The sequence below is a fragment of the Salmo trutta genome, chromosome 2 (assembly GCF_901001165.1).
Source record: "Salmo trutta chromosome 2, fSalTru1.1, whole genome shotgun sequence".
NCBI classification, from domain to species: Eukaryota; Metazoa; Chordata; class Actinopteri; order Salmoniformes; family Salmonidae; genus Salmo; species Salmo trutta.
The window spans coordinates 38,619,334-38,641,091 of NC_042958.1; the positions used below are offsets into that span (position 1 = coordinate 38,619,334).

Genomic DNA, 21,758 nt, shown 5'->3' on the forward strand with positions numbered 1-21,758 from the left:
CTTCAAAGGGATCTCCTATGGGCACAGCCAAATAACCCTTTTAGGTTTTAGAAAGCTCCTTTGTTCTATCTAAGAGTGTAGTCCATCCAGTACCTAGTTTGACTTAATGGCCTACAACTAAGGCAGAATTTTTTTCACAGCATATGCTTCCTTTTATTTTCCCCACAACATGTATTACAGCACCCCACAAGTACAAAACACAGTCAGATCAACCAATGCTGTTTCTTTAAGGGTTTTATTTTGGTTTGTTTGTGAACCATGTCATCATCCCCGTGGAAACCCCATTACACTTGAGTGTTCGATCCACAGTGCTCTGTGAAACGATTCTGCAGGGCGATTGTTGATTAACGCACCCCGGAGCAGTAGCTGTAGCCAATAGGCTGTTTGAGTGTACCAGAGCCAGTGCTACTCACAGGATGCTTCTGGGTATGGACTTTGTATTTTCACTTGGCTCAAAACTGTGTACACAGTGTCCATTGAATAGAAGAAAACTCTCTCGCTCTCCTCCTGAGAGATTAGTGGAAATTCAAAGCTTGAAACATGCATCTCTTTCTTCCAAGGCCTCTAGTCGTCTTTGCCGTTTTCTACAAAGTACGTCAGCCAAACAGGGAGGAAGAAAAGAGACATGGACAGTGAAATAATAACAGCACTAACACACTGTGACTGAACAGTACAGCGAAAATTAAAACCCCATTAAGCGACTCCAGAACCATTAAAAACCAAACGACCTCTCAGCGATTGTGATGAAAATGTGCCATATAGCGTAATATGGATAACAGGTGAGATATGGCCTTGGTGACATTGTTTTTCCTTAAAGTTTTACTCTTCCAGTCTTTTTACACTCTAAGGTAAACAAGTGAACACAAAGCAAACATGATTGTCCCAGGAGGACTGTCTGCATACAAAGTGATGATAAGTTTCATCATTGATTTCACTGGAGCATTTCTGTTCTGTTCCACTCAACCATTTGTACTCTCGCTGCATCGCTGCCGGCGGTATCTTTAAGGTACGCTGATGTGCTAGGCTCACATCAAGGGAGGCAAAGAGAAGAATTACAAAAGGGATATTTAAATTATTTTAAGAGAAGCAACTATGGTGCTTGATGAAAGTTGCACATAATAACCGCAGAAGTTTGAAATAGCACCTGAAAATGAGCAGTGACGGTTTAAAAACAAGTTAGATTAACTGAAGGAGGCGGTATTCTACAGGGATACACTTTTTAATAGGACCTATGTAATTCACTAACTTCTGAATAGATTTAAAGTGAAACACTTGAAGCCCATAGGGTCCCTTCTACTTCTACAGCAGGTATTGAAGAAAGTGATAAAAAAGCCAAGTGTAAAGCTAACAACTGATGTTTTGAGAGAGAGAGACTGCATACTTCATTTAGCTGACCAGTGACCTTCAGTTGCATGCTTTATGGGCTGTCAGCTTTGTCCTCCCTGTCCGTGGTATTTACCTGAACACACTGCCACGGATGGCTTTCTCAAGATTAAATGTTCACTCTCTACTGTGGTTGACAATTTACCTCAAGTTTGCCCCTGACAGCAGGGGATGGTGAATAAACATATGGCCTCCCTATTGGAGTGTCAGGAGGCACACGCTGAGGCATGCCCATGCAACCAATACCATCATTATGCCCCAGACATGCCATTCATCAACAGCCTGATGGAATCCATGAATAAAATACTGTTGGTTTCCGGCTGAGACTCTATTGGATATATAAAACATACACTAAGCCCGCAGCGATAACCAGGCAATCATTTGATACACCTATTGACTTGGAAACAAAAATGGATACAGCCAGACGCAGTGAAGTGCTTGAGAAATAACCCTCCTTCAAACGTACCACACTGTAATCCCTGGGCAGCTCTGGGCTTCACATCTTACAGAATTGTGTTAACACTCAACGCGACGCTCCTTATTACTGCCAAAGTGCATTCATATAGCAGACATACAGCCATGCTCAGAGATTTGAGACTTCTGGTTTCCTGTTTTACAAACAATGTGCACTTTGTTCACTTGTTCAAAGAGTTGTTAATTTTTTTAGCACCATGTTTCTGCACATGAAAACCCACCCTTGAACCTATGTTAAAATAATACAGATGAAAATAATGGATGGATCATAATGGTGAAGTATATAATTGGATATGTTATTATAAGTCACCAATCCTTCTGAATGTCTCCTATCCACTGACTGGTCTCTGGTCTCTAATAACAGCTCCACTCAGACATGGACAAAGGGGATGGCAAGGTGAAATACGTGCTCTCAGGAGAGGGCTCCACCTCCATCTTCACCATCGACGAGAACACGGGAGACATCCATGCCACCAAGCGTCTGGACCGGGAGGAGCAGGCCTATTACACGCTTCAGGCCCAGGCCGTGGACCGGATCACCAACATCCCTGTGGAGCCCAGGTCAGAGTTCCTGGTCAAGGTCCAGGACATCAATGACAATGAGCCCAAGTTCATGGACGGGCACTACATGGCCGGGGTACCGGAGATGTCAGCATTGGGTGAGCCTCTTTCTCTGCAACTCCCTCTGTTTGTTTGTCCTTTGTCCTCGTTTCTGTTGTATGTTGTCGGTCTCCCTCTCTCTCTCTTAATCTCACTCTATATCTCTTGCATCTACCCACCATAATCTTCAATATCCTTAATTTATATCTCTCCCACTCTCATCTCTCTCACTTCGGATATTAATGAACACAGCCAATGCTTCATTATAAACATGAAACTGAATCTGTGGCATTCATTTGTCTGTCAGGCTGTGCATGATATTCATACACACATTTGTATTAGCAAGTTGTGAGGTAGATAAATGCTGAAGAGGGTCCTTATCCACACACAGATGTTGTCTCTACAGTGTTAACTGTTGTGGTTTCAAAACACTGTGGTTTTAAAAGCTCCAATATCTAATCTGACCCTCTACAAAGTAATTACTGCAACCGGTCAGTTCATTTAAGTGGTTCCCATTGTATTGCAGTTTGAATGGTGAAAGCGATGAAATACTTGCTTAGACAAACAAAGACACGAAACCCCAATGTAGAGCAATGAATCTAGCGAGTTCAGAGATGGCAGATTATTCAAATCCAATGGGACATGTAACCGAGCACCTCCCGAGGTGTTTTGCCACGGAAACAAAAGTGTACCACAAGGCGCTTGGGGACACCGTGAGCCAATCCTATGTGAATGCAAATATTGATTAAGCCTCCATTTTAAATTCATGTGACAATCTGCCAGGGAGAGGAATAACAGGCGCCAAATGCCAAGTGCCAGATAATGTCTTCCAATCTTCAGGGTTAAGTGATATGACAGCCGCAAGCACATACAGGCGCAGTATTCTCATCATGCAGATCCAGAGACAGGAGAACATTGCATCTATGTGTCTTATCTTCCTCGGGCTGATAGGCATAGATGCAAACAAGTGGAGACATTGAGGTACAGTACAATTTGGTGTGAATAAAGTTGAAATAGAGCCTATGCTAGGCATCTACTGGCAGAGGTAAGAGTATTTTCCAGGCCAATTCATTGCTTTGCTCATAACATTCATAACATAGGCAGTGAAATCTCCTTAGGATTAGGCAGCCCTGAGTCAATGGGGGTACAGTACAGGGCTCTGACTTCTCTAGGGTAGGGGGCAGTATTTTGACGTCCGGATGAAAGGCATGCCCGTAGTAAACTGCCTGCTACTCAGGCTCAGAAGGTAGGATATGCATATTAGTAGTATATTTGGATAGAAAACACTCTGAAGTTTCTAAAACTGTTTGAATGATGTCGGTGAGTATAACAGAACTCATATGGCAGGCAAACACCTGAGAAAAATCCAACCTGGAAGTGTGGAAATCTGAGGTTTTCAAGTGATTGCCAATACAGTATACAGTGACTTAGGGTTCATTTTGCACTTCCTAAGGCTTCCACTAGATGTCAACAGTCTTTAGAACGTTGTTTCATGCTTCTACTGTGAATAGGGCGAGAACAAGAGCTCCTGGAAGTAGATGAGTGAGAAAATGACATGAGCTCAGAGGCGCGCACTCACGTGAGCGTTAGCTGTGTTCCTTTTCTTTTTTGAATACATTGGAATTGTCCGGTTGAAATATTACTGAAGATTTATGATAAAACATCCTAAAGATTGATGCTATGCATCATTTGACATGTTTCTACGAACATAAATGTAACTTTTTTAGACTTTTCGTCGTGACATTTTGCGCACACTTCCTGCATTTGGAGTAGTGGACTAATCGCACGAACAAAAAGGAGGTATTTGGACATAAATTATGGACTTTATTGAACAAAACAAACATTTATTGTGGAACTGGGATTCCTGGGAGTGCATTCTGATGAAGATCATCAAAGGTAAGTGAATATTTATAATGTAATTTTTGTCATTTCTGTTGACTCCAAAATGGTGGGTATCTGTATGGCTTGTTTTGATATCTGAGCGCTGTACTCAGATTATTGCAAAATTTGCTTTTGCCGTAAAGCTTTTTTGAAATCTGACACAGCGGTTGCATTAAGGAGAAGTGTATCTATAATTCTTTGAATAACTGTTGAATATTTTATCAACGTTTATGATGAGTATTTCTGTAAATTGATGTGCTCATTCACCGGATGTTTTGGGAGGCAAAACATTTCTGAACATTACACACCAATGTAAAATGGGTTTTTTGGATATAAATATGACGCTAGCGTCCCACATACCCCAGAGGGAAGTAGAGGGCTTACACTACAAGGGCTTGGTGTCTCGTGTCCAACAGGGGATAAGAGAGAGAGAGAGAGTGAGAGAGAGCAGCTTAGCACATCATCTGCAGTAAAGGATGAGCTCCCAGTTCCACACACACCGTGAACACAAGCACACCAAGTCACGCTGGTTTATTTACATCGCAGGGTTTCGCCTGAAGTTGTTAGAAAAGCATATGAATAATGCATCCCGCTCTTTGTAAATAGCTGCTCAGGGCAATTTACAGTGCAGTAAAATAATGGAGCCGGCCAAGCACCTCGTCCTCCGTAACTCCTTTATAGATGTGTTTAAATTGTTAATGGGCATAGACCGGCTACCCGTGATGAATGGGTTCAATTTAGGGGAAATCATTAATTTAATTAAAGTAATTAGGCTACGGTTGCTAGTCCTTACGCACGGTAGACCTTATGGCCCGGGGATCTGGGAAGACTGGCTTAATCACGCCTCTGGGATGTCAAATAAAAGACAAGGGGCTTGAGGACAGTTGGCCATGTGACAAGGCACAAGTCCAAGGTCTACATGGCAGACAGAGGTGCCCAAGGAGCAGATGAGAGCTCATTACAAGGCATAGGGAATGTAATGTCAGATCAAGGCTTACCTAACGTAGCAGGCATAAAAAACACCTGAAACTAGATCCTCCTACACACTGGTCTTGATGCACTGTTCAAAGTAAATGTGGAGGAGTTAAGATGGAGTGTCGTCTTGATAACGTCCAAAAGCAGAAGTTGCGTCACAGGCTCTCCTTCCATTTCCCCTGAAAACCGGAACATCCGGTTGTTGGGTACATGGGTGAGGCTAGAACAAGGCTACCGCCTCATCAAAATGTTAGTAGGCTACAGATTAAAGAAATTATAATGAACTTCACAGGATGGTGAAAGTGCAAGGTTATGAGCTTGATGCTCCATTCCAAAAAAATTGAGGGTCTTATTCTGGTGAAGTGATGATCAATGCTTGCCTGCAATTTGACAAACAAAAATAATCTCGTATTTTTTGTCCATAATAAACTCATCATTATTCAACTCCTACCCTACGAGGTCCTGGAAGATGCTTTTAGAGGCAAACACGCTCACACAGTTCTGGGTTGCTCATCTACAGAAAGAAGTGGTCTCCTGCCTGACTGAGAAAGCAGTAGATGCTCTGATCCAATTTGGCGCCACATACCTATGCGAGTCAGGGTTCTCAACTCTGGCCTACTTACAAAACAAGTACAGAAACAGACTCAATGCTGAGCATGACCTCCGTGTTGCACTGTCAAAACCTGAGTCCAGAATAGACATGCTTGTTGAAAACGTCAACCTGTGTGATTTGATCAATCAGTGTATTCCAGTTCAGAATAAACAAATAGTTATTGTATTTTAACAGCAACAGATCCAGCTTTGACTTTCAACAATACTTTCTACAGTGAGATGTGCAGTAGGCCTGATCATTTTTCATCTGTACTGTTCCAACCTAGACAGATATGTGTTTTTAATGGAGAAAAATAAACATGAATAGATATTTATATGAGTATTTCATTTCATTGTTATTTGTTTTTGTCGATATTGCATTTGTTCTAGGCATAAGGGTAATGAAATGTACAAATCTTCGCATAGTTGCATATTTTCATAAGCTTTGGTCACAGGAAAACAGAATTTCTCATTTGGGCCCCAGGCTGAAAAAGTTTTAAGAACCCATGCTCAGAGCATTGCCAACTACCTATTGCCTCAAAGCACAGCAGGGCAAATATGGGTTTGTCTTTGTTTGAATTGTGTCATTCATATTCACATGCCAATTACGAATAAAGTCGAACTCGTATCCAAGCTATAATCCCTGCTTATCTCAAATGGAGGGGAGCAGGTGTGAACGTACATGAATATTATCAACTTAATCTGTGTACCCAATGTTGAATACTCATCAAGACATGACTTAGTACTTGGTGGCAAAACCCTTGTTGGCAATCACAGAGGTCAGACGTTTCTTGTAGTTGGCCACCAGGTTTACACACATCCCAGGAGGGATTTTGTCCCACTCCTCTTTGCAGATCTTCTCCAAGTCATTAAGGTTTCAAGGCTGACGTTTGGCAACTCGAACCTTCAGCTCCCTCCACAGATTTCTATGGGATTAAGGTCTGGAGACTGGTTAGGCCACTCCAGGACCTTAATGTGCTTCTTCTTGAGCCACTCCTTTGTTGCCTTGGACATCTGTCTCTCACTAATGAACATCTGAATGATTCAGAGGACAACTGGGTGAAAGTGTTGTGGTCAGATGAGACCAAAATGGAGCTCTTTGGCATCAACTCAACTCGCCGTGTTTGGAGGAGGAGGAATGCTGCCTATGACCCCAAGACAACCATCCCCATCGTCAAACATGGAGGTGGAAACATTATGCTTTGGAGGTGTTTTTCTGCTAAGGGGACAGGACAACTTCACTGCATCAAAGGGACAATGGACGGGGCCATGTATCGTCAAATCTTGGGTGAGAACCTCCTTCCCTCAGCCAGGGCATTGAAAATGGGTCGTGGATGGGTATTCCAGCATGACTATGACCCAAAACACAAGGCAACAAAGGAGTGGCTCAAGAAGAAGCACATTAAGGTCCTGGAGTGGCCTAGCCAGTCTCCAGACCTTAATCCCATAGAAAATCTGTGTAGGGAGCTGAAGGTTTGAGTTGCCAAACGTCAGCCTCGAAACCTTAATGACTTGGAGAAGATCTGCAAAGAGGAGTGGGACAAAATCCCTCCTGAGATATGTGCAAACCTGGTGGCCAACTACAAGAAACATCTGACCTCTGTGATTGCCAACAACGGTTTTGCCACCAAGTACGAAGTCATGTTTTGCAGAGGGGTCAAATACTTATTTCCCTCATTTATAAAATTTTTGACATGCGTTTTTCTGGATTTTTTGTTGTTGTTATTCTGTCTCTCACTGTTCAAATAAACCTACCATCAAAATTATAGACTGATCAGTTCTTTGTCAGTGGGCAAATGTACAAAATCAGCAGGGGATCAAATTATTTTTTCCCTCACTGTAGCTAGTGAGCCAGGAAGCTAACTTTCGCTAGCTAACAGTACGTTTTAACTTGCAATAAAAAATGACTTTCTGACAAAATTAGAAATGTATATCTGAAAATGCAGCTAGACTCTTACCTGTATACATGGGTGAATTCTTCACGGCAGACTGGAACCATTTAACTCTGTTTTGTTTGTAGCCAACTTAAATCTTGTTTGGCCAGCGTTGTGTCAAGTCACTCCGGTTCACACACTGACCGTGGCATGTGCAGAAAGTAGCCCATCACTTTTTCCAACTGATCTGTCGATAGCGCCTGCTCAATTCATGGCATCAATGTTGTTGAGAAAAGTAGCAGAACTTTTGTTGTTCTTGATGGCTAACGTTATATCTTTTAAAAACGGCACGGTAGAAAGGACTATCAACACATTCGAAACAGCTCACATTACAGACAGAAGCATGGTACCTGGCAGACCAATCAAAACTCATCTCCCGGCATGTCCAGCCCAGCCATGATCTCAGCCAGTCATGGCTAGTGGGAATGTTCCTGTCTTTTTCTGTGGCTAAACCAGTTAGGCTTGTAATCTAACAATTGTATTGTGTTATGGATGGAATACAAGTTTGTTATTAAGGCATATGAAAGTTCACATGTTCCAAAAAATGCATTTTGATAAAAAAAAAAAAAATCATGTTTATGTTCAAATGCCTCTCCTGTGACCTGCGACATACACCTAGTTTCCTTTCACATATTTCCCAGGATGCCATTTTAGTGATTTTTTGTTGTTGTTACCAGTACCCCACATGACTGTGTTTGCTAGTGACAGAGACATTCATTCATTTTCAGTCCTTTGGCCTTTACCAAGGAATAAGTGAAAATGTTGTCATTAAATTATTTAAGACAATATGTAGAGCCTGATTTTACCCTAATACAGTGGCCTGAAACTCATAGTTATCAGGTCTGCAAGTCACAGTATGCTGTCTCACAAAGTCCTGTAGTGGGGCTACCCAACAATAAGACTTTTTATTCACCTGCAACTTGCATTCAGAATTACTGCCAGGGTTGGGAAGACTATGATATGAGACTACCTTAAACATTTCAGTAACAGGTGCAATAAACCCAAATAACAGATTGGAATTGTTTAGATAAATGTATATTATTTATATTTGAGTAGCATAAGATTAATGAAATAAATGTTAATGTAAAAACATAGATATTGCAACCTGCAATAGAGCATTCTGGGAAATATGAGCCACTGGGGTTCTTTTACACCACTGCGTGTTAATTTAACTCTTGAATCAACACTTTAAATATTCCACAGAAAAATCAACACTAGATAACACTGGCCAATTTGATGTGTGTTATGAAAGGGACACATCTACAGGCTTCCATACATTTCAAGAACCTTTCAGAATTCTGATGAACCGTAGATTAGAGCCCTGCAAGGGCATTCATTTTTAGCCTGAGACCTACCCATGCCAGTGATGTTCAGGCCCTACCCTACCCAGGCCCAATTGCTTCTGCCTAATTTAAGGCCCAGCCCGGCTTTGCCCGAAAACCAACATCAGAAATAACTTCCTCTATTAGTAAATTCTTTAGCTGCTGATCTCTGTCTGTCTGTCACTCGCTCCCTGAGTGTTGCTCGTTCTGCATGGGCTCTGCTCGTGGTAGCTCTGTGTCTGTGAGTATCCATGCCAACGACTCTGCTTGGGCTGCTCGGCTCAATAACAAGACATGAGAGAGCAGTCAGCTGTTAGCTACTTTTCATCTCTCTAAACCCAGACAAAACTCAAGTAACATTATTATGTTCTGTGAAATAGTCTCTCCTGTTTTATATTTGACGAGGTTGAAGTACTTCTGTCACCATGTTATGATCTTACTCAGATATGACTGTACTGCCCAGCAAAGCATGAGCGAATTGCTCAGCTTCAACCATTTAAGAACCTTAATTTGATTCAGTGTACAGTACAAACACTGGTAACGGTGTATGGTATCCATAGGTTACAGTGTTGTGCAGCAGCATTTGTAGAAGAAGTCAGAGCACAGTTTATGCTTGAACATTTGGCGATTGGGAAGATTTAGACAAACATTTTTATTTTATTTTTAATTTGACCTTTATTTAACCAAGTAGGTAAGTTGAGAACCAGTTCTCATTTACAATTGCGACCTGGCCAAGATAAAGCAAAGCAGTTCGTCACATACAACAACACAGAGTTACACATGGAGAAAAACAAACATACAGTCAATAATACAGTAGAAAAATAGGTCTATATACAATGTGAGCAAATGAGGTGAGATAAGGGAGGTAAAGGCAAAAAAGGCCATGGTGGCAAAGTAAATACAATATAGCAAGTAAAACACTGGAATGGTAGATTTGTAGTGGAAGAAAGTGCAAAGTAGAAATAGAAATAATGGGGTGCAAAGGAGCAAAATAAATAAATACATAAATACAGTAGGGGAAGGGGTAGTTGTTTAGGCTAAATTATAGATGGGCTATGTACAGGTGCAGTGATCTGTGAGCTGCTCTGACAGCTGGTGCTTAAAGCTAGTGAGGGAGATAAGTGTTTCCAGTTTCAGATATTTGAGTGCATAGAGATCTAAACTCACTTTAACATGAAATCAGAACTCCAAATGTTAAATGCCATGGGTAAGACATTTCCTCCGAACTCAAAAACAAGCACCAAGGATACTGGGCAGAAATGTGTTATTACAGTATGTATTTTTACAAACATATATACACACATATATATGTATATATATATATATATATATATATATATATATATACATCTCACCCATATATATATATATATATATATGTACACACACACACACACACACACACACACACATATATATATATATATATATCTACACAAATATACACATATACATATATATAGAACATCCCGAATTGCAGCCCATATAGAATAAAGTGTGATTTTTACTGAATATATAACATTGACATTTGTAAGCTTTGTGGAAATGTCACACATACTGTTGATGTGAGAGCCATTTGTCTACAAATAGCTCTGGTGGACAAAAATAGCTGATGTTGTCTTGATAACTAATTAGATGCTGTCTGTCTACAGGAACAATGGTGGTCCAAGTGGCAGCCACAGACGCAGATGATCCCACATATGGGAACAGTGCCAGGGTGGTCTACAGCATCATCAGCGGACAACCCTACTTCTCAGTGGAACCAAAAACAGGTAGGCTGCTGACTGTTGGGAATAAGAATTGAACATGCAGTCTGGACTGGTCAGACATACTGTATGACTAAATGTTATTAACTAAAGGTCTAAGCCGTTGGTCTAACAAACACCACTGTAACTTGGCGACCTTCCACCGCAGATGCGAAAGACCGATTATGACACAGCTCATACAAAAACTGATATCTCCATCTTAAGCTGATTTTTTTTATTATGTTAATTAGATTGATGCACAGGTGCATAAATATACTCCTAAGGATTTTTTAATGTATTTTTTTAAAAAGTGCTATGCTATCAAACTGCTCAAATGCCTCACATGAAAATGTCAGTTTACATTGTAGCAGATACACATGGTAGCAGTATGTATGCTATCACAAACAGATAATTGGCCAGTGATAAGTACTGTTATTTTTCAGTGTAACATTTCTAGTGTTGATTCAGGTTTTAAATGAACTCTAAGATTTAAAGCTGCAATATGTAACTTTTTGGGGGCGACCGACCATATTCACATAGAAATGTGTGTTATAGATCTGTCACTCTCATTGAAGCAAGTCTATGAAGAGGTAGATCTGTTCTATAGCGCTACATCTATTCTTCCCTTAAATTACATTTTCTTGTCTTACTTTCGGTTTTATACACCAGCTAAAAATACAATATTTTGTATACAATATTTCAAAGCGATTTATATGGTACAATGATTCTCTACACTATACTTGCTTGTTTTGTCACAAACTGAAATTAAGCTAACTATTACAATTTTTGCAACCAGGAAATGGCTGAGCGATTTCTTCATAAGGCATCTTTAAATTAACACTCATTGGTGTAAAATAACCCCAGTGTTGGTGATAATAACCAGAGTTGAGTTTGGGAGTGCTTTACCCTTGGGAGAAAAAAAAATTCCCATCCAAACCATGCCGATCATTATCATATTTCCCAGCATGCTCTACTGTAGGTTGTTGTTTTTTGGAATGTTTTATTATCTGTGTTTTTGTATATACATTGATTACTCAATCAATCTTATGCTACACAAAGATAAAAAACATACATTTTTCTAATCTAATCCAATCAGTTAGTTAGATTTATTGCACACATTACTGAAATGGTTGTTCCAGTTTAAATGGTTTAGATAGTCTCCTTTATCACTGTTCACAATCTTGACAGCCATTCTGAATGCAGGTTGTGGGTGAATGAAAATTCCAGCTGTTCCTAACTCTGCCTGGATTCCAATAGTAATTATGCTTCACTTTGTAAACCATCGTAATGTGACTTGTAGGCCTGATGTGGTCTGTAAACAATGCGCTCCAGGCCATAGTCCTACGGTAAAACTAGGTCTCAAAATAAGGCCTAATGAGATATGTAATGTATTGTCATAAAGAGTTACATTTGTATGATAATATTTACATAATAACTCACTAGATGAAGGCCAAATGACTGAAAATGTATGAATTCAACAACCATTTCTCTGTCACTAACAAATACAGTCATTGGTGGTAACTCTACAATTCACTCTTAAAGGCAAGGGACACTGGAAAATTATATTGGAGGTGTGGCTTAGTGGGGGCGTGGCTTTCAGTTAGTTGTTTTTGGCCTCCTGTGAAAGTGGAAGTGTTGTACCTGTTTAGGTGGTCTATGCTTCTACATCAGCATTGTTTGCTGTTTGGAGTTTTAGGCTGTGCATCTGCTGATGTAAAAAGGGCTTTGTAAATACATTTGATTGATTATGAGGTGATATTATAAAACCTGATTGTCTCAAACTATATACACTTGCTAGTGTTAAAACAACTTTATAAGGTGTTATTGCATAACACTAAAAGTGTAAAGTCCCTAACACTGACAAAGTGTAACAGCGTCAGCACTAAGCACAATGTTAATTTAACACTGAAAAGTGTGGACCAATATATACTGTGACCCAGTGTTAAATTTAACACTGGCAGTGTTGATTCAATGCTGGAGAATTTTCCATATACATTCTCTAAACTCAAGAATATATATATTTTTTTGTTTAATTCGACAAATATAAAGCAATGAAACTGCATAACATTGCTGGGATGTGAAGTAGTTGTTCTGACTCTTGGGGTGCTTCGTTGGAGGGTACAGCTGTTGTCCTCAGCTACAGCTAGCTAGTTGGCTCATTAGCCACCATCCCATTGTGGGGGACGCTAGCTTCATGCAAAGCATGGGAAGAAAACAGAACATTGGGCGTAGTTCCATTATTTTTGGCTTATCACCATCTTTTTCTTCTTACAACACATCCAGGGGAGATCTGCTTACATGCTGAGGTTTTATAAGTCAGACAGACTTATAGACCATAAGTGAACTCACTGATTTATTAAAAGTTAACCTGTTGGGGATAGGGGGCAGTATTGAGAATAAAAAAAAAAATATGTGCCCATTTTTAACTGCCTCCTACACCAACTCAGAAGCTAGGATATGCATATTATTAACAGAGTTGGATAGAAAACACTCTGAATTTTCTAAAACTGTTTGAATGGTGTCTGTAAGTATAACACAACTCATTTGGCAGGCAAAAACCTGAGAAAATTACAACCAGGAAATGAGAATTTTGTGGCTGTACTATTTTTCGAGTCATTGCTAATAGATCACACAGTGACAAAGGATTCATTTCGCACTTCCTACGGCTTCCACTAGATGTCAACGATCTTTATAAAGTTGTTTGAAGCGTCTATGATGAACAGAGACCGGATGACAAGGAAGAGAAGTTGACGTCCCTGGGATGTCGTCACTTCATTATTGCCCGCACCTGCGCATTCATGTGAGTTCATGTGAGGCGAGACATTTTTCAAAAACGTTTTTCAAGACACAGAAGAGGTCGGGTTGAAACATTACTGATGTTTCACATTAAAAATGGTCCTAAAGATTGATGCTAAACAACGTTTGACATGTTTGAACGAACGTAAATAGATTCTTTTTTTAAACTTTTCATCGTGACTTCCCCCCCCCCGCCCTACTTTTGAGTAGCCTACCGAAGCCTAACAACATGGAAAACTTGGAGTTATTTGGACATAAATTATGAACTTTGTCGAAAGAAACCAAATTTGTTGTGGACCTGGGATGCCTGGAAGTGCCAATGGATGAAGATAATCAAAGGTAAGGGATTATTGACAATAGTATTATTGATATTAGATGGTGCTAACCTGTATATCCTAGCCTATTGTTCTTAGCACAGCACCCCGTTTATTGCAAAGTGAGATTTCCCAGTAAAGTTATTTTGAAATCTGACAATGCAGTAGCATTTAGGAAATGTTAAACTATAATTCTTTGAATGACAATATTATAATTTACCAATGTTTTCGAATAGTAATTTTGTAAATTGTAACGCTGATTCACCGTATACTGTATATGGCCTGTTTTTATCTAACATGGATCAATTGGGTGTAAGTGGACCCCTCTGGCCTACGACTCCTGTTTAAGTGTCCATCCCCTTCATCAATATCTCTCATAGCTACACGGATGGTAGGCCAGAGGGGTTCCTATCCTAGTAAAGTGCTCCAGTCCCCACACTTGTATTTCCTCTTCCCTAGACAAATATCAAGGATCCTAGGCTTTCTGCAGGGAGAGTGGCCTACCCCTCTGCCACCAGCGCTGGGTAGAGGAAATCCGCGGCTGCTATAATGTGTATTTTCCGGCAACCCAGGGACACACGGCACAATGCCGATGCGGGGCCATGCCGTGACAGCCACAGAAGGATTTTAATCATCGGCTCTCCCCAGGAACGACACGGCCGTGGTGCGGGGTTAACAGAGATGTGAAGCCTTTCTTTTCTTAGTGAGATGATTCACTTGGTTTACTGCCGGCTGCAAACACAACCTATTTTCTTACGGGCTTCATTTAAATTTTTTGGGGAAGCCGCTGTTGTTTTTTTTTGGGGGGGGGGGGTTTGGTGGCCATTAGCCAACTTTTTATAACAGCCAACTTCTTCTTCAGAAAGCTTTTTAAGACTGTTTTGTTCTTTCAAGTTAGAACTTTGTTTCTTTGTCTCTGTGGTGTCCCTAGAATTTCTAAGAAAACAGCTGGAGGTAGGGGTTTCTCCCGTTTTATTATTAACAACAAATTCTTATTTACAATGACGGCCTACCCCAGCCAAACCTGGACGACGCTGGGCCAATTGTGCCCTATGAGACTCCCAATCACGGCCGGATGTGATGCAGCCAGGATTCGAGCCAGGGACTACAGTGATGACTCTTGCTCTGAGATGCAGTGCCTTAGACTACTGCGCTACTCGGGAGCCAGAGTGGCACAGCTCCTATAGAGCTACATTTTTATGGAATGGTCTGCCTATCCATGTGAGAGACGCAGACTCAGTCTCGACCTTTAAGTCCTTACTGAAGACTCATCTCTTTAGTAGGTCCTATATTTGAGTGTAGTCTGGCCCAGGGGTGCGAACGTGAATGGAAAGGCACTGGAGTGACGAAACACCCTTAGTGTCTCTGCCTGGTCTGTTCCCCTCTCTCCATTGGCATTCTAATAATATAAGGCCTCAGGGGCTGAGTCACTGGCTTACTAGTGCTCTTCCATGCCGTCCCTAGGAGGGGTGCATCACTTGAGTGGGTTGAGTCCCTGACCTGATCTTCCTTCCTCTTCTGTCTGCGGCTATGGAACCCTGACTTGTTCACCGGAAGTGCTACCTTGTCCCAGACCTGCTGTTTTCAAATCTCTCTCTCTACCACAGTTTTTCCTAGCCACCGTGCTTCTACATCTGCATTGCTTGCTGTTTGGGGTTTCTGTATAGCACTTTGTGACATCTGCTGATGTAAAAAGGGCTTTATAAATAATTTTGATTGATTGAGAGAACAAGGAATGTTTTGTTAATTTTGTACCTCAGCTGGTTGAGGGACCTCTGATGAATTGATGGCTTGAAGCTAGCTCTCTCATGCATGTCAGCAAACAGGGTTCACAGGTGTCACAGCAGCTAACACGAGCGCTGTTGATGCTCTTTAAATGGCTACAGGGTTACACAGTGGGAGAAACTAGCAGCAAACCTGATGAATCGATGAATGAGTGGATGGATGGAGGAAAGCGGGATGCAGCTAGGATATAGGAGCAGATGGATGGATCCGATCCACACATACAGTAGCTCCATAGACAGATACTTTGATCAACATGAACGCATTAGGAGTTAAAAATAAATCAGTTTATCGACTGACATGTTGATTCCTCGTCTTAAACAGGGAACTAAAGCATTGAAGAAGAGGCAGCTGTGGTTCTCCCATTAGGAAAACTTCACCCACAATTCATTAGTTTGTTCTGTATGGTTATTGACAAATACTTGGCTTTATTGACCATCATTATGGCATAGCGAGAGCATGGCAGAGGCCTCAGATAAAGAGGCGGACAGCGGCGTATAATTTCACTAATTGAGCCATTTACTTAGACTGGCCAATAACACTTTTCAGCTTGAGGGCTTTAATGGCATTGATAAAGAAAGACAGAGAGAGAAAAGAAAACACTTAACAGAGTCTTTGACTTGTAAGCATAACAAAGGTTTAGGCAGTTTGTCTAAATACCTCAACAATGTTTTTCCTCAGTGATCCCAGGCTTAATAATTTGTGAAATGTATGCATCCTTCTGTCAAGTCTCCAAGCTCTATTCACAATGTTGCTATGAGAGTGTATGCTTTTGGGTCGTCAGCGGCAATGTTCTCTCTTTTTTTTCATCACTGAGCAAATTTCAGGTCTGCTGAGCTGTCACGTCCTGACCAGTAAAAGGGGTTATTTGTCATTGTAGTTTGGTCAGGGCGTGGCAGGGGGTGTTTGTTTTGTGTGTTTCGGTGTTTTTTGGTTTAGGTTCCAGTGATTATCCATGACGCGGAACCAGTAGTGATGACCCATGGCACGGAGCCTGCAGCGAAGGTCCCCAGTCCGGAACCCACAGAGACGCTCTTCAGCGTGGAGCCTCCAGCGACACTCCTCAGTCCTGAGCCTCCAGCGACGCTCCTCAGCCCTGAGCCTCCAGCGACGCTCCTCAGCCCTGAGCCTCCAGCGATGCTCCTGAGCCTCCAACGAAGCTCCTCAGCCCTGACCCTCCAGCGACGCTCATCAGCCCTGAGCCTCCAGCGACGCTCCTCAGCCCTGAGCCTCCAGCGACGCTCCTCAGCCAATAGTCTCCAGCGACGCTCCTCAGCCAGGAGTCTCCAGCGACGCTCCTCAGCCAGGAGTCTCCAGCGACGCTCCTCAGCCAGGAGTCTCCAGCGACGCTCCTCAGCCAGGAGTCTCCAGCGACGCTCCTCAGCCAGGAGTCTCCAGCGACGCTCCTCAGCCAGGAGTCTCCAGCGACGCACCTCAGCCCGGAGTCTCCAGCGACGGCCCTCAGCCCGGAGTCTCCAGCGACGGCCCTCAGCCCGGAGTCTCCAGCGACGGCTCTCAGCCCGGAGTCTCCAGCGACGCCTCTCAGCCAGGAGTCTCCAGCGACGCCCCTCAGCCAGGAGTCTCCAGCGACGGCCCTCAGCCCGGAGTCTCCAGCGACGGCCCTCAGCCCGGAGTCTCCAGCGACGGCCCTCAGCCCGGAGTCTCCAGCGACGCTCCTCAGCCAATAGTCTCCAGCGACGCTCCTCAGCCAGGAGTCTCCAGCGACGCTCCTCAGCCAGGAGTCTCCAGCGACGCTCCTCAGCCAGGAGTCTCCAGCGACGCTCCTCAGCCAGGAGTCTCCAGCGACGCTCCTCAGCCAGGAGTCTCCAGCGACGCACCTCAGCCCGGAGTCTCCAGCGACGGCCCTCAGCCCGGAGTCTCCAGCGACGGCCCTCAGCCCGGAGTCTCCAGCGACGGCCCTCAGCCCGGAGTCTCCAGCGACGCCTCTCAGCCCGGAGTCTCCAGCGACGGCCCTCAGCCCGGAGTCTCCAGCGACGGCCCTCAGCCCGGAGTCTCCAGCGACGGCCCTCAGCCCGGAGTCTCCAGCGACGGCCCTCAGCCAGGAGTCTCCAGCGACGGCCCTCAGCCCGGAGTCTCCAGGGACGGCCCTCAGCCCGGAGTCTCCAGGGACGCCCCTCAGCCCGGAGTCTCCAGGGACGCCCCTCAGCCCGGAGTCTCCAGGGACGCCCCTCAGCCCGGAGTCTCCAGGGACGCCCCTCAGCCCGGAGTCTCCAGCGACGCCCCTCAGCCCGGAGTCTCCAGCGACGCCCCTCAGCCCGGAGTCTCCAGCGACGCCCCTCAGCCCGGAGTCTCCAGCGACGGCCCTCAGCCCGGAGTCTCCAGGGACGCCCCTCAGCCCGGAGTCTCCAGGGACGCCCCTCAGCCCGGAGTCTCCAGGGACGCCCCTCAGCCCGGAGTCTCCAACGACGCCTCTCAGCCCGGAGTCTCCAGCGACGCCTCTCAGCCCGGAGTCTCCAGCGATGCCGGGCAGCCCAGAGTTTTCTGAACGGGAGCTGCGCCCAGCGCCAGAGCCACGTCCGTAGTGGGAGGATTGGGAAGGGGGGGTGTAGCACAGGGACTGTCGTTGACGGTGGCCACCCTCCCTTCCCTCCCTTTAAGTTTGGGGTTGTTTTTGTGTTTTTTTTTTGTCCTGACCAGTAAAAGGGGTTATTTGTCATTGTAGTTTGGTCAGGGGGTGTTTGTTTTGTGTGTTTCTGTGTTTTTTGGTTTAGGTTCTATATTTTCTATTTCTATGTGTATATCTAGTTTTATTTTTCTATGTTGGGTTTTTAGCAATGACCTCCAATTAGATGCAGCTGGTTGTCGTTGTCTCTAATTGGAGGCCATATTTAGTTGGGTTTGTTATCTCTTGTGTTTTGTGGGTGGTTATTTTCTGTATAGCCTGTGAGCCTTATGGGACTGTTTTCGTAGTCTGTTTATTTTAAGTGTTTTCTTTAATAAAGCACCCATCCCGCATGCGGGATCAACATCCAGCGTAAAATCATTTCGCCATATTCATAACCGAACAATAGAAAATTGGCTACACAAAATGTTCCGTCGTGCGCGGGACTTCTCATCACGAAAGCGCAAAAAAATTATATTTAAGTTCGTTCAAACATGTCAAACGTTGTACAACATAAATCTTTAGGGCCTTTTTCAACCAGAGCTTTAATAATATTCCATGGGGACGGTTGCATTGTCTTTCAAAACGTTTCGAAAGGGGAGGGTAGCCAGGGGCGCCCGCTTCATAATGGTGATGGCCCTCCCCATGTGACCAAGATCAACAGCCTCTCATTCGGTCAGTTTTCACAGTAGAAGACTCAAACCACTTTGTAAAGACTGGGGATATCTAGTGGAAGCAATAGGAAGTGCTCAATGAATCTTAACTCACGGTGTGATTTATAGGCAAAGTGCTGAAGTTGAGTCTGCAATTCAGAATTCCACATCCTGTTACGATCTGTCTCTGGGTTTTGACTGCCATATGAGTTCTGTTATACTCACAGACACCATTCAAACAGTTTTAGAAACTTTAGGGTGTTTTCTATCCACATCTATTATATGCATATCCTAGCTTCTGAGTTTGAGTAGGAGGCCGTTTAAAATGGGCACGTATTTTTTTCAAAGATCGCTGTAGCGCCCCCTATCCTGGGCGTGCGTCAAGAGGTTAAGAAGATGAGCACTTTACCCACTGCGCATTGGTCCAATCCTTACGACGCCTATGACATGAGCGCAAAATTCAACTCTGTGAAAATGCTGTGCAACTTCTAGCTGGCGTTTACTGTGAATACTGAGGCTCTACCCGCTTTAAAAAATGTTTTTTTACAGTGGCCATGTTGTCTTCTGTGGCTAATTGATCATAATATAGGCTACTCTGGCCTACCATCAAAAACAATGAAATGCATCCCATAACATTTTAACATGGAAATAGCTGTTCTATCATCAGCCTACAGTAGCAGCCAATGTGTGGTGTTTAATATAGGCCTACATTTCATAAGACTCCTTCAGACAAGGAGGTGACTGAAAATGTTGCTGTGTTTTTTGATGCAAGAAACCACTTTACAAAATAAAAAGCATTATTATTCCCATTCCATTATTATCAGACAAATTATGCTACCCTCTTCCTATTTGCTACTTAGCTTTATTCAAGCCTTCTCAAAATGCAACACTAGCCCTTTAGGACAAAAAAAATTGCTTTTTACCTGACTCGCTTTTCAAATTTGCCTAGAAATGTACACATTTTGTGCTCGTAGGAAGCAATCACTCCCCTATTGCTGACTACAAATGATCTATAACTACGCTAATAACTCACTAAGTAGCAAAGGATATGAACAAAATGTGCACAAGTGGCTACATGCAGCTCTCACTTTGATCTCAAAACAAGCACATCTACTCGCAATCGCTCATGCTCTCATCACAGTGCAGTTCAAAGTAAATGGCACAGATCCATATATGGCAATGCTCTATTTGCATATGGGCCTACTGCAGCTCTGATTGTCTATGTCACACCGGTCTATGTAGAGTATGGGCTGAGTAGTGCATGTCAATGCAATAGAATCCTACTCCAATGCGATCTGCCTAAACAAAATCTCTTGCATAGTTCGTTTTGTTTCTGCATGAAGCATTAAAAGTGGCTAATTTTGAATTCATTTGATCACAATTGCCACAGTAAAGGGAAATGTTGATAGTGTTAACAGGGAAAACTCTCTAACAGTGGTCACCAACCATTTCTGAGTCAAGATCACTTCCTGAGTCAAAATGTAAGCCGAGATCTAACGTAATTCGAGATATATATTTTTTTTTACCTAACTTAAAAAATGTACGTCTATGCAACATTAACCAGTTAAAAACAGTACTGTAGCAATGAGGTTTGTTGTGTAAGTTATAGCCCCAATACATTATCACCGCATAATGGCTTTACTTGAATTGCCCTGCCACTGCATTGTTGTTTGGGACATTTTAAAATTATATTTTAAAATGTTGAGGTAGGCTACATGATCACACCGGTAATAGATCTGTTGTTGTATTCATTGTGAGGCACAGCTGAATGAGCATTGAAATAATTAGCTTTTTATTTTTATTTTACTGGGCTGATGGTGCCTGCATTTGATGGTCAGTCTCTGCGGAGGGAGAGAGCAGCAGACTGAGGGTCCGCCTCTCAACATCCCTTTCAAGTTGCACCGCATTGGATCGAGTTGCACCGCATTATTTCTGCCTCATGCTCAAAATCATGTTGTTACTCCTATGAAAAGAGAAAGTGAAATATTCCTCAATATTAAAAAAGACCCAAGCCGCTAATAATAGCAACACAAGCCTATAGATATGCTTTCCTACTCATTAATTACTGCTGCAGTGCTTGTTGTAGGGTTGAGTGGAAATAGGAAAAACCCACATTTTATGGCTTATAAAAGTGTTGACATTGCTGACTAAGTATTTAAACATGAACTCAGTCATAAAAACAGCAGCTCCTTGCTGTGTTTGTTGACAGTCTCCTTCTAGTCATGGTTTTAAACATTTTGAAATATCACAGTATCAATTTTGCTGTAGCTTTCTTTTATGCCTGCTACTTTATTGCAGGCACGGTAATCTGAGCCATCCGATTGGCCAGCGGTAGATTTATAGTGCACTTGATTTCCTCTCTGGGCCCGCCGGGAAGGCAGGGTTTGTACCTTCAGACACATGAAATGGTTCAAAATGGCAACAGTTCGCCTACCCGGCACACAGGGCAGCTGCATTGGGTGCATTTACGGCAACGAATAACAAAAATAGGAACACATGGCTATGAATGCCTTGGGGAACGACCAGTCGATCGCAATCGGCAGGTGACCACTGCTCTAGAAAATTGAGTGAAATTCAATATCGTGCTTCTCTTTCTGGGCTACTGCTCTTACACGCATGTGCGCAGTTTAGAGGGAACATTGGTCAGCAGGTGTAGGGGTACACACAGGTAAATAAGCTTCTAAA

At 43.0% G+C, this 21,758-nt stretch overlaps 1 pseudogene; it reads left to right on the forward strand.

The window, feature by feature from the left end:
* LOC115155049 (cadherin-7-like) overlaps positions 1-21,758 on the forward strand; it is a 92,373-nt pseudogene that overhangs the window by 23,743 nt on the left and 46,872 nt on the right.